The sequence below is a fragment of the Rousettus aegyptiacus genome, unplaced genomic scaffold (assembly GCF_014176215.1).
Source record: "Rousettus aegyptiacus isolate mRouAeg1 unplaced genomic scaffold, mRouAeg1.p scaffold_m13_p_3, whole genome shotgun sequence".
NCBI classification, from domain to species: Eukaryota; Metazoa; Chordata; class Mammalia; order Chiroptera; family Pteropodidae; genus Rousettus; species Rousettus aegyptiacus.
The window spans coordinates 146,617,700-146,629,426 of record NW_023416306.1 but is presented as its reverse complement, the minus strand read 5'-3'; the positions used below and the strand labels follow the sequence as shown (position 1 = coordinate 146,629,426).

Below are 11,727 nucleotides of genomic sequence, written 5' to 3'. Positions count from 1 at the left end.
TGTTTGAAAACTATGGGAGAGGATCGATTTAATTTTTGAGAATTTAAGGGTAAAGTTGAGTGTAATACTACATTGTTTCTTTTGAAGGAAATTACTAAAATAACATATAAGTTATGTTTTTCCTCATCTTTCTGAATAAATTGACTGTTTGGAGCTTTTACAAGTTTCCCTTTTTCTTTCTGTCCAGCAAACTGGGCTGATGAGGGGAATGGAAAAAAGCAATTATTTTCTAAGAAGTTGCTTAAATATATTAATAGCCAAGATGTAGGGTACTTTATTTTTCCAAGATACTTCCATATATGTGATCTCATTAGTTTATCAAAATAATCCAATGAGGTATTCAGAACAGGTATTATTTTGTTTTGTTTTCAACTACATTTGACATTCGATATTATTTTATATTAGTACAGCCTAGTGGTTAGACATTTATATAACTTATGAAGTCTAGTGCCCTTCTCATCCTCCTCCGGCTCTACCGCTCACAACCTGTTAAAAGAAGAAAGGAAGGGAGAAAAAAAGAGATAAGGTAGGGAGGAAGAAAAGAGAAAATCTAAACTTAATCCAAAAGACAAGACTTCGATGAATTTTCATAAGCAGTATATTCATTCGACAAATATTTATTTTAATTAACATTTTGAAAATTGGAAATGTAATACATTTACATGGTCAGAAATTTCTTACAGAGGTAAATAATGACAGAGAAGCCTTCCTTTCATCTGAGACCTCAGAGTTGACAAGCCTATAAAAAATTCCTTAAAAGATGCTCCTCATTCAGTGAATTTGCTTTTATCACTTCATTCCCTGACTTGGATTTAATCTATCATTTTACTGTCTGTTTTCTAACTGTCCTATCTGTTTTATGTTCTTTTTCTTTTTCTTTTTCTTTTTTTTTTTTTTTTTGCCACCTTTAGGATTAATCAAGATTTTGTTTGGTTTTTTTTTCCATTCCACTGCCCCTTCCCACTTTGTTAGCTGTGTAACCTGTTACTCTTCATTTTTCTAGGGGATTCTCTGTAAATTAAACATTAATTCCAAGGAGCCTTTTGATTATCTTGGGCTCACGCAGATAATCCAGGGTAATCACCTCAACTCAAAGTTCTTGATTTAATTGCACCCATAAAGTCATTTTGCCATGTAACATACTTACAAATTTTGGAGATTAAGATGTGAAGATTTGGGGGAGAACATTTTTCTGCCTCTGCACCTAATAGTTCAATGATGCCTGCGTTCTTCAATGGTGTAGAATAATTCTATAAGGAAAAGATGTTTCTTCTTTTCACTTTATTTATTTATGTATGTAAATAAGTATGGACTCATGGATATTTGTTTCAGTCTGTAAATTATAACCCAATCCTATCGTTATTTATTTTGTTGCTCAGATTTTTCCAATTTTGACAATTGGTTGTTCCTTCAGTTGAGCTCCTTTGTCTTTTTGATATACCCTATACTTTTTTAAGCACTTTCTTTTTTTCTGGTACCACAAGATGTTCCAAACTCATTTTGTACTTTCTATGCCCAAATCCTGTAACCTACCATTTCCCCCTGGAACATTTTTTGTTTGTTTGTTTGTTTGTTTGTTTCTATTAGAGAAAACAAAAACTGGAAATTAAGTGGTAAAACCCTGAAGAAAAGGCCAAATGGGATTACACAAAGTCACAGCGAGCGCCTCCAGCAGGAAGAGAGGGGCACCATCAGGGAAACAGGTAGGGAAGGATTTGAGGCTGCTAATAATACTTTATTACCCAAGTAATGGTTATATGAACGTTCATTTTATAAAAAGCCATTCTTTACTTTTTGTTTTGTATGTTTTTTTTTTATTGTATGCTTTCTTCACAAGTTAAAATAAGTTAATTTAAAAAAAGAAAAAGAAAAAGTGATTTGTAGAATGATAACACTACGGGTAGGCAATAACCCAAAAGAGAGATGATAGTGCCAGAAGCAGAGTCACGTCAGTGGTAATGGAGAGAACGGCATGGAAAATGATATTACCAGGGCCGCCTTTGACAAATAAGACTATTTTACTATGTTTGGTTTAATAGAACAGTTGTGCCTTCTCTTATTTATCAGTGTTAAATATAAGTGAAACATACATTTTATTCTATTAGGTGTATTTTTCCTAAAGTTATACAGGTTACTAATTAAATAAACTAACATTACTCTTATATAATGTAAATTTGTGTTCAGTAGAATTGAATTATGATTTTCATAACGTTATTTCAAGAATAATATGCTTTGTAGTATGCCAGCTTGAAGATAATTCCTCAGATTGCCAAGTAGTTTAAAACCTTGAATTGGTATTAAATTGAGTTAATTAATAGGTAGTCATTGGATTTCTAGGTAAATTCTAAGCAAGAGATCTATCTTAATGTAAAGTGTTAGCTTCACAACATGAAAGAGGATAGTGGGGCGGTGGGGGCGGGGGGGGGGCGGGGGATTCAAAATGTGAATTCTATTTGCCATTGTTGATAACACCTGAGTTTGAAAAAAAGTTATGAAAGATGTTAGAATCTTAGCAAAGTTCACTCAGTTTTGATGGATTTGCTTCCCGGATTTACTGATCAATGACTTTGTTTATAATATGAATGGCAATTCTTTACTTTTCATGTAAATTAGCTAGAGAGAAAAGATTCTGTGTCTTGCTTGAATAATTTTTTTGTGTGTTTTATGTTGACCTTTTAATATCCTTGATTATTTGAAGGGGAAAAAACAAAGCCTCCTCATTTTTGACAGAGGTAAGATTCTTTCCAACTGCATTGCCATCAAGGTGTATTTTTTAATGTTATTGTCACTTTGATTAAATAGTGACCTGTTTCTCAGGTACCCATGAGCCAATCCTAATCAATTGCTGAAATGCATCTGACAACTTTTTAAAAATCTGCCTTCCCAAAATAGAATCTTAAATATGGGGCAGGGTTGGGGGTTGGGGGGAATGGAATTTTTATATCTAAAGTCATCTTTGGGATTTTTCCAAAGAGCCCCTTAAAGAAATTCACAAAATTATTTTTTCTTTGATTTTTTAAAAAGAAAAGTACTAGAAATAATGAGGTTTGTTTGATATGTGACCAGTGTAAGAGTTCCATGGGAAGAACTATCAGCAGCGACACTCAACGTGCCCTAGGTTAAATCTGTATAAATAAAATGGTATTAAAATAAATACTTTACAAAGTGTATGCTTTGTGGGAAGTCCCTGGAAATTTGTCAGTGTTCTTGCTTTCTATAATATGTTTTCACCTCAGGGGAAACACTAATCAAAACTCTCAAGAAATCGTTGCTTTCAAGTTTTCCTATATTTATTAGTGTCCTGGAGATGCTTTCCCTGATGATATTAGTCTATAGCAGTATGGTGCTATCAGTCATAAATTCAGTTATTATGTGAAATACTCACTTAGCCCAAACCTTACTTCTTTAGTTTGAATCTAGAGGCTTCTAGGCTGTTGATTCTCAGCTAGAAATATACATCAGATTTACCCATGGACTATGGGCATATATGTGGGAACATAAATGCTCACTCATATACTTTATATAAAATATAAAATAAGATCCAGACTTATCAACTCTCTTTACTTGATATTTTGGGTATGTTCTTTATACATTATATTTTATATATTATGTCTCAGGATTATTATATGCTATATCTTAAGATTTTCTCCTTTATATAAAAATTATATTTGTAAATTTTTAAGTTTAGTTAATATCCTTATGGATATTCTATCTAAACTTTTCAAATGACTTTATTTTTGTCTTGCAGGTCATCAGACATTTTACATTTCAAAATTATCGATAATAAATTAACCACAGATTTCTAAGTCTTTGTTATCTACATATGGTTTTTGTTTTATTCTAATGCTTCAAATAAAATGATGCTACAAGGTACAGGCCAGTGTTTATGTCTTCAATAAAGAACAATCTCTTCTCGTTGAAAAGGACTTTACCAGGTACTTCAAACTACTGAAATTTCAAAGATTAGATTCCTAGGGACAGTCTTCTGAGATGATATCCCTCAGACAACTCTCAGACTATACCAGAGGCTGAGTTAAAGTTTTCAGAACTCTTTTTAGTTGAGAAGCAGACAACTTCATGAGACTGCTAACCCAAGATCCAGAAGAACAAGAATTAATTGCAGGACTGAATAAACTGATGAGAGAAATCTTACTGTGGTTATCTGGGATATGTTGATTTTTTAAAATGTTTTATTTTCTGGACCTATATGAAAGCCATTCCTGTTTCCTCTTACTTTAACCCATGACAATATAGTAAACTCTGCTTTTGTAAACTGAAATGAAACAGATTTTAAATGATATCTGATTCTCACTGGGCCCCCAGAAATCAGAAATTTTGTTTGTTTGTTTGTTTTCCATGTTGAGAATACTTGCAAAGAACTCGGGAGACTGGGGGGGGTGGGGGGGGTGGGGGAGGAGGCTTGGTAATAACCCAGGTGAGAGATCTTGATGACTTGGTCAGGATGGTAAAGGTGAAAAGCAGTGAGATTTAGTTCTGTTTTGAAGATAAAGCCAAAATAATTTTTTTGATGGATTGGATGTGGCATGTGAGAGAAAGAGAAACATCAAAGCTGACTGTGAGGCTTTGGCCTGGGCACGTGGGAGTACAGAGTTGCTGCATTCAAAGTAGGAGGCTGTAGGAGGAGCAGACTTTGGAGGGGAGACCAGGAGTTTGTTTGGTTTTGGGCATTCTACATTTTGGATTTTCTATTAGGCAGATCGATAGATGTGCAGGGAAGCAGGTGGCATTCAGGAGAGAGGTCAAGTTTGGGTGTTATTAGCATATAGATTGTATTTAAAGATATATGGGCCTGGGTGAGATGGGGGACACCCCCAATCCCTGATGCCTCTCAATTGTATTAGCTAGGAAGATGAAACAGCAAAGGAGGCACTGTTGGAGGATTCAGTGAGGTAGGAGGAACACCAGGAGAGAGCAGAGTTCTGGAGGCCAATGAGGAAAGGGTTTCTAGAAGGAAGCAGTGTACTGTCTGTGCCAGGTGTTTCTGAGAAGGCACCGGGACCTCAGTGGGTGGAGGAGGAGAACTTACTAGAGTGAATTCAAAAGAGGAAGTGGGGACAGAGATTATAAACGGATCTGCTGAAAATTCTGCTCCAGAGATGAGCAGAGAATTGAGATAGGTGATAAGGAAATAGAGTCGAGAAAGAGATGCCTTTTTTGTTTGTTTGTTTGTTTGTTTGTTTGTTTGTTTTTAATTTAAAAAGCTGGACATTTATACAATCCACGCAGTGATCCCCCCAATTACCCTAGCACCCATCTGGCATCACACACAACCATGACAATAATGTTGACTATATACCCTATGCTCTACTCTAAATCCCCATGGCTGTTTTGTAACTACCAATTTGTACTTCCTCCCTTCACCTTTTTCACCTAGCCCCAAAACCCCTCATTCCTCTGGCAATCAACAGTTTGTTCTCTGTATCAGCGAGTCTGTTTTCATTTAGTTTATTTGTTTCTTTCGTTCCTTACATTCCGCATACAAATGAAATCATATGGTATTTATCTTTCTCTGTCTGACTTATTTCACTCAGTATAATACCCTCTAAATCCATCTATGTCATTGCAAATGGTAAGATTTCATTTTTTTTAATAGCTGAGTAATATTCCATTGTGTGTGTGTGTGTGTGTGTGTGTGTGTGTGTGTAACTTCTTTATCCAATTGTTTATTGATAAGCTTCCATATCTTGGCTATTGTGACTAGTGCTACCAAGAGTACAGGGGTGCATAGATCTTTATGAACTAGTGGTTTTCTTTGAATAAACACACAATTCCTGGGTCAAAAGGTAGTTCTATTTTTAATTTTTTTTTCAGAAACTTTTAGAGTCTCATTTTTCATGTCAATATAGTTACTCACATCATTTCAATAAGAATCAATTCTTCTTTTTACCAGGATATAATTGGATAGATTGTGCAATATAGTTCATATTTGAAGTGTCATATTTGAGACTGGTGCTCATAGAATCAGACATAACCACCACTTTGTCTAAAGAGATGAATGTTGGCTATATTTATGGAACTAATGCCCACAAAACCCTCCCTGGAAAGCTGGCCAGGTTCCTGGTTGACAGGGTGCCAGCCTTTCAGATGGTTAAGAAGGTTACTTCCTGGTGGACCAGGAACCTTAGGATATTTGGGGCCCTTAAGAAAAGAAGAATTCACCTAAATTCATAAGAATTGCAGGTGAACTTTGGTGGAAAGAGTTTCTTAGCACTGGTTTCCTCTTCTTAAGAAAGCAAACAGTAGAGGCTCTAAAATCCATCCTTGTGAAAACTCCCAGACAGAAATTACTTTTGTGACATTACTAGTTGTTCAATACTGTGTGGCTCAAAATTTGCAAAGCAAACTTAAGGAAGCCTAAATGTTAATGAACACCCTTGGTTTATATAAGTTATCAGGCCAGACCTGTTGAGGTCAGCCTTACTTTGTGGTCAAGAATAACCTTTCTTTGAGATTCTATAATTACAAGGGAAGGGGGAGAGATTGTCAAAAAAAAAAATTGTGAAAGACTTTGAGATGTACCCAAAAGTATTCAAAAATCTACTGAATATATTCATTAGCAAACTACGTGTATCTGGAGCACACCATTTTGTCTTATCTAATTCTGGATTTAAACCTTTTATTGTCTGTGAGCTATTCTTAAATTTTGTAAGTTATTTTTTAAAATGATAGTGATGTAAATAATTATTGTCTATAAACATGCAAATTAATTCTGTCTGGTGAAGGAACAATTGATTTCTTCCCCTCCTCTTCATTATAGAAAAAGCTAGCTTTGCATTTATTTGTAAATTTATTTCATGACCTACATATGTCTCCAGTCTTTGAATCCTTCTTTGAACCAGCCTAATTTCTTACTGATTTCCTCCTTCATTAATATGTTAAATAAAATACTTGACATATATTTACATGTATATATAATGACTTCTTAATTTCAAGAAAATTTATCCTTTAACATGTTAAATTTTTCACTTTATTCTTGTGTAATAAACTCTATTATATTTATTATTTATACATAACTATAAGATAATTAAATCGTCAACAGTTGACTGGTTGACATAATGTTAGTTTAGTAGACACTCAATTAAGCATTTATTAATTTTTAATCTATAGGAAGTTGCTTCCTGTCTTGGAGCCAATAATTTTATTTTAAGCATCAAACATTATTCTTATAGGCACTTAAAAAGTTCTTTAGGCCTAGGCACTGTGCTTGTGGGATAAAATCAATTGCATAACCTTAGTCACGCAAATATTTGTTGAATAAACAAATGAGTGAATTACAAATATCCACCACTTTGGTGGCCCTTCTCATGTGCCACACACTCGTACATATCCTAGAAATATAGAATACAATATGAGAAGAAAACTTGGTAGGGAGATTAGTTGGAAATTATTATTATTATTATTATTATTATTACTACTGCCATTTGATGGGTGAGGAACAGGCTAAGTGAAGTTGAATATCTTGCCTGTAATTGCACGTACTAAGTGCCAAAAGCAGTATTTGAACCTAAGTCTCTGACATTAGAGTCTATGTCTTTTTACTACCCAGGGTATGGTACTGGGTCGTAAGCCTGCTCTCCCAGGGGAATCCCATCAAGGTAATTCAAACCTTCCCTTTTTGGTCCTTCCACCCTCCAGCCCAATCATCCTTTTTTTAAAAAAAAAAAAAAACGCCTTCAAGCACCTGGTCTTCCTAGGTGGTCTCTCATCCAAGTACTAACCAGACCCGACCCTGCTTAGCTTCAGAGGTCAGATGAGATTGGGCACATTCAGGGCGGCATGGTCGTAGACTCATCCTTGTTGACTGTGGAGACATCTTACTGAAAAGCACAGTGCTTGTGGAAATTGGATTTCAAGGTACAGCATTGGCTCTGCCAAAAGCCGTGCACTCTGGAGCAAGTTACTCAACCTCTTTCTTAAAAAATATTAATAATATCAAAACGTTATTAATTAGGTAATATTAGAATATCAATAATATCTAAGCCTGAGAGTTGTTATGAAGGAGAGTGAGATGACGATGCACATGATGGGCTTGGCACCAGTCCTGGCACAGAGTAAGTGCTCAATAAGCAGTAGTCACGGTAACATTTGCCCCAGATTCCTGCTCCCAGGTGACCTCCAACAAGCTCTGAAGCAACAGCAGTCTGAGCGGCAGGCATTGGGTTCAGAAGGAGGAATTGGTAGTGGAAAGACATGATTTGCATAATCATTTACATATTAAGAAAACTCTTTTCATTTCACAATGGAACAAGTCTTTTGAAGCAAGGCTCTACAATCTAGTGACAATTTAAACAAATTCAAATTGGAAAGTTACAAGGAAGATTACAGAAGGAAACAGGAGGAATCCAGCCTTAATGGATTTAAATCCCAGAGGCCCCAAACCGAGCAGGCTCCAAATTGGTCTTAGCTCCTGCCTGTGCTGAGCATACCCAGGTGCAGCCATAATTGGAAAGTAGGAGAAGTGGGGATCGCAGGGCATTCTCAGGGGCCCGACCTATACCAAGTCAAAAACTCAAATCTGGGCCCCAATCTCTGTTCCCGCAAAAGTTATTTGTCAGCAAACAGAGTAAAACCTGTGAAGGGTTTGCGTTGGTGGAAAAAAAAAAAAAGAAGAAAAAAAGCCTGTCTTGAATGTAGACAGCGTCCTAAAATAAACTCAACAAAATCAGCCACTGTGATGTCAGCTGCTTTTGTCAATCCTTGTGGTCTCAGCAGCTGTGTTCTGCACCAAGGGGACTCTGGGTAAGTGCCAGCCCCCTAAGGTGAGAAACCAGGCTGCAGTGGGACAGGCACAGAAGGGAGGGCATCTTAACGCGTTGCTGAGTGAGTGCGATTATGACCAGGAGCCGTCCTTGTTGTGCTCAATAATTGTTTCTGAAAAGATTTGAGACTGTGCAGGGGTGGTTGGGGTGGGGGGAGGTGCGGGGAGGGGGAGAGAGAGAGAGAGAGAGAGAGAGAGAGAGAGAGAGAGAGAGAGAGAGAGAGCACAATCAGAGAGGGGAAGAGAGAGAGTATATCCTAGAGGCAGAGAACAAGACTATCACGACATTCAGAGAGGTCTTCCAGACACAGCAGATTCCATACCGGCAGCTGAGACTTGGCCTTGACTATGCACCCTGGTAGCTGCAGTGTGGTCTAGAAAAGGGGCCTAGGCTTTATTTGTAACCAACAATTCACTGGATTCAAACCCAGCTCTGTCTCTTACCAGCAGAGTGATTTAATTGACTTTGCTTCTGTAAACCTCAGTTTCTTCATCTCTAAAGATAATAATAAAATCTCATAAGGATTTTTGAGATAAACAAATGGGATTAAACACACCTCACAGGATGTTTTGAGATCACATGAGATGATGTGTGAAAATGCTGGGTTAACAGGTTCTAACTGGCAGTGGGGTTGGTTTGAGGGAGGGTGACAAAGCATGCACTCTCCCCCTTCATGGTCTGTGCCCCTCCTTGACTCTCCCATGACTGTGAGACTCTGAATACTCCTGCTACTCCTCTGGGTCTTGGTTTTCTTACCTGCCAAATAGGGATAATGACTACATTTCCCATCATGGTCACTGGTAAGATCACCTGAGATCGCATATGTTATATGAAAGATAGTTTATAAATCTAAAGCTCTACTCAGTGGCTGATCCTTGCTTTTTAGAGGTGCACAAGACAGTGAAGATAAAGCTCATTTTTTAATCTTTGTTGAGGTAGACACTCACTCTGGATGCAAAATATTCACCAGTGATACTCCAGAACTTCATGTGACCTCATTCACCAGGGCAGGTGACTTTCTCCCCAGTGGCAATGGGGATAGTATGACTATTGCAAGCACATAACCCCCTCCTCCCAAATCAGGAGAATCTTTGACTTCTTCTCACCACACCCTCTTCTTCAGCTTGAGAGATGCTCCAAAAAGCCAATCAGAGTCATTGTCTGTGGTTATCTATAAGCACGCCCACAAGAAGACACCTTGCCTGTTCTCCCATCAACCATTTGCCATTTGTGAATACGCAGCAGTTATGAAGGTGTGAAGTCATCACTTCCAATGATGCTCTTTTAACTTGCAGCAGTGACAAAGGTGATGATGGTCTTCCATTGCTCCCTGCTCACTGATGATTATCCTTTATTCCTGTCATCTTGATATAATATCCATAGGGCAGAAGTTTTTTTTTTTTTCTATTTCTTTTTTCTCTTGTAGTTGATCCTTCCTATGGTTTTCTGATACCTCTTCCTGACTAAAGTCACTGAGGATTTCCTTCCGTCCCTAAGCAGACGGCTCAGGGCTGTTATCTTTGTAGCTTCATCTTTGAGAGTTCCAATCTTTGTATTCCCTTTTCTACTTTCTTTAACTTTTTAATAACAGAGACCTGTCAGGACAGAAATTGCTTCTGGTCTGGAACAGGCTGCGCTCTCCATGGCACGTATATTACTGAGGTGGGGTTGGCTTCACTTTGAGTTGACACAAACCTAATCAGGATATGAGAACTCTGAAGATATTAGTCTTTATCTGTGGCTTCACAGTTGTTAGGAAAGTAGGAATGATATTGATGTATGTATGTCTTCTTGTAGTTCATAATAGAGAGAGAGAGAGAGAGATCCCTGACATTTATCTCTTAAACAAGACATGTGAGCAGCCAAATGCCATTTGACAGGACAAATATTTACTGTGTCTGCAAACAGCCCTGAACATCAGTGTGAGGAATGAGAAGACTCTGAGCCAAGGCTGATCAACGTTCAACAGAGATACCAGGTCCCAAGAGCTGGGGATTAAGAGCATCATTTAACATGAAACCACAGACAGGATTTGTCTTGATGGCTCCATATCCAAACTGGGCATCTTCTTTTCATTTCCTAGAGTCTCCATGGGCTCATGTTCTTCAGGGCGAGTGTCTGTGAGCACATTTTATTCTTCTAAACTCTGATCTCTGTGCCAATCTTTCACATGGCAGGCAGCTGGATTACAGGGTTGCGGAGTTCTTGTGGAGATTTGCTAGTTCTCCAAAAAGAAAAATGGACTTCTGAAGACCCACAGGAACATCACTGCTAATAGCAAGCAACGAGGTGAGAGACTCGTCTAGAGGCCAGGGCTGGAAAAGCACTCGGAGGCACCTTTGCAGCTGTGTCAGCAGCAAACCACATGGGGTGGGAGGCGGCAGGGGGAATTTCCACTAACAAGCTTGACAGCGCTCCCGTAACGCGTAGAGAAGTCCTGCTTACTTCAGCAGCATTATTTATTTTTTTTTTTTTCAAACAGAAGTGTCTGATTAACAGTCTCCTAGAGTGATGCGATTTAATTGACACTGGCCACAAAGCTGTCTGAGAAGTTTTATCTTCTGCCTCTCATGTGAGATACTTCAGGTTCCGCTGCTGCAGGCCACGTTCAGAAACCACTCTTCATCTGTCGGCCGCCCTGGTGTCCTAGTGAACCTTCTTTTCCAGGGAAGCAGCATGCGTCTGGAGTCAGGCCACTTGCTTCAGCTGGTTATATTAAGCAAGCTGTTTAACCTCTCATGCCTCAGTTTCCTCAACTATCTAACTATTTGTGTGTGTGTGTGTGTGTGTGTGTGTGTGGGGCAAGCACTCATTAAACGTTAGCTCTCATTAATATCATTTTGACGAATGCCACAGCTGAGCCTCCCCGAGTTAGTCATCCTGCCTTGATCAGAATACAAGGAGCTGGGTATAGATTTTCAGTTTTATCAGTTGAAAAGAGTTCTGG

At 38.0% G+C, this 11,727-nt stretch overlaps 1 pseudogene; it reads right to left on the bottom strand.

The window, feature by feature from the left end:
* Positions 1–7,689: 7,689 nt before the first annotated feature.
* LOC118600668 lies at positions 7,690–7,809 on the bottom strand (annotated as a pseudogene).
* Between the last annotated feature and the right edge of the window lie 3,918 nt (positions 7,810–11,727).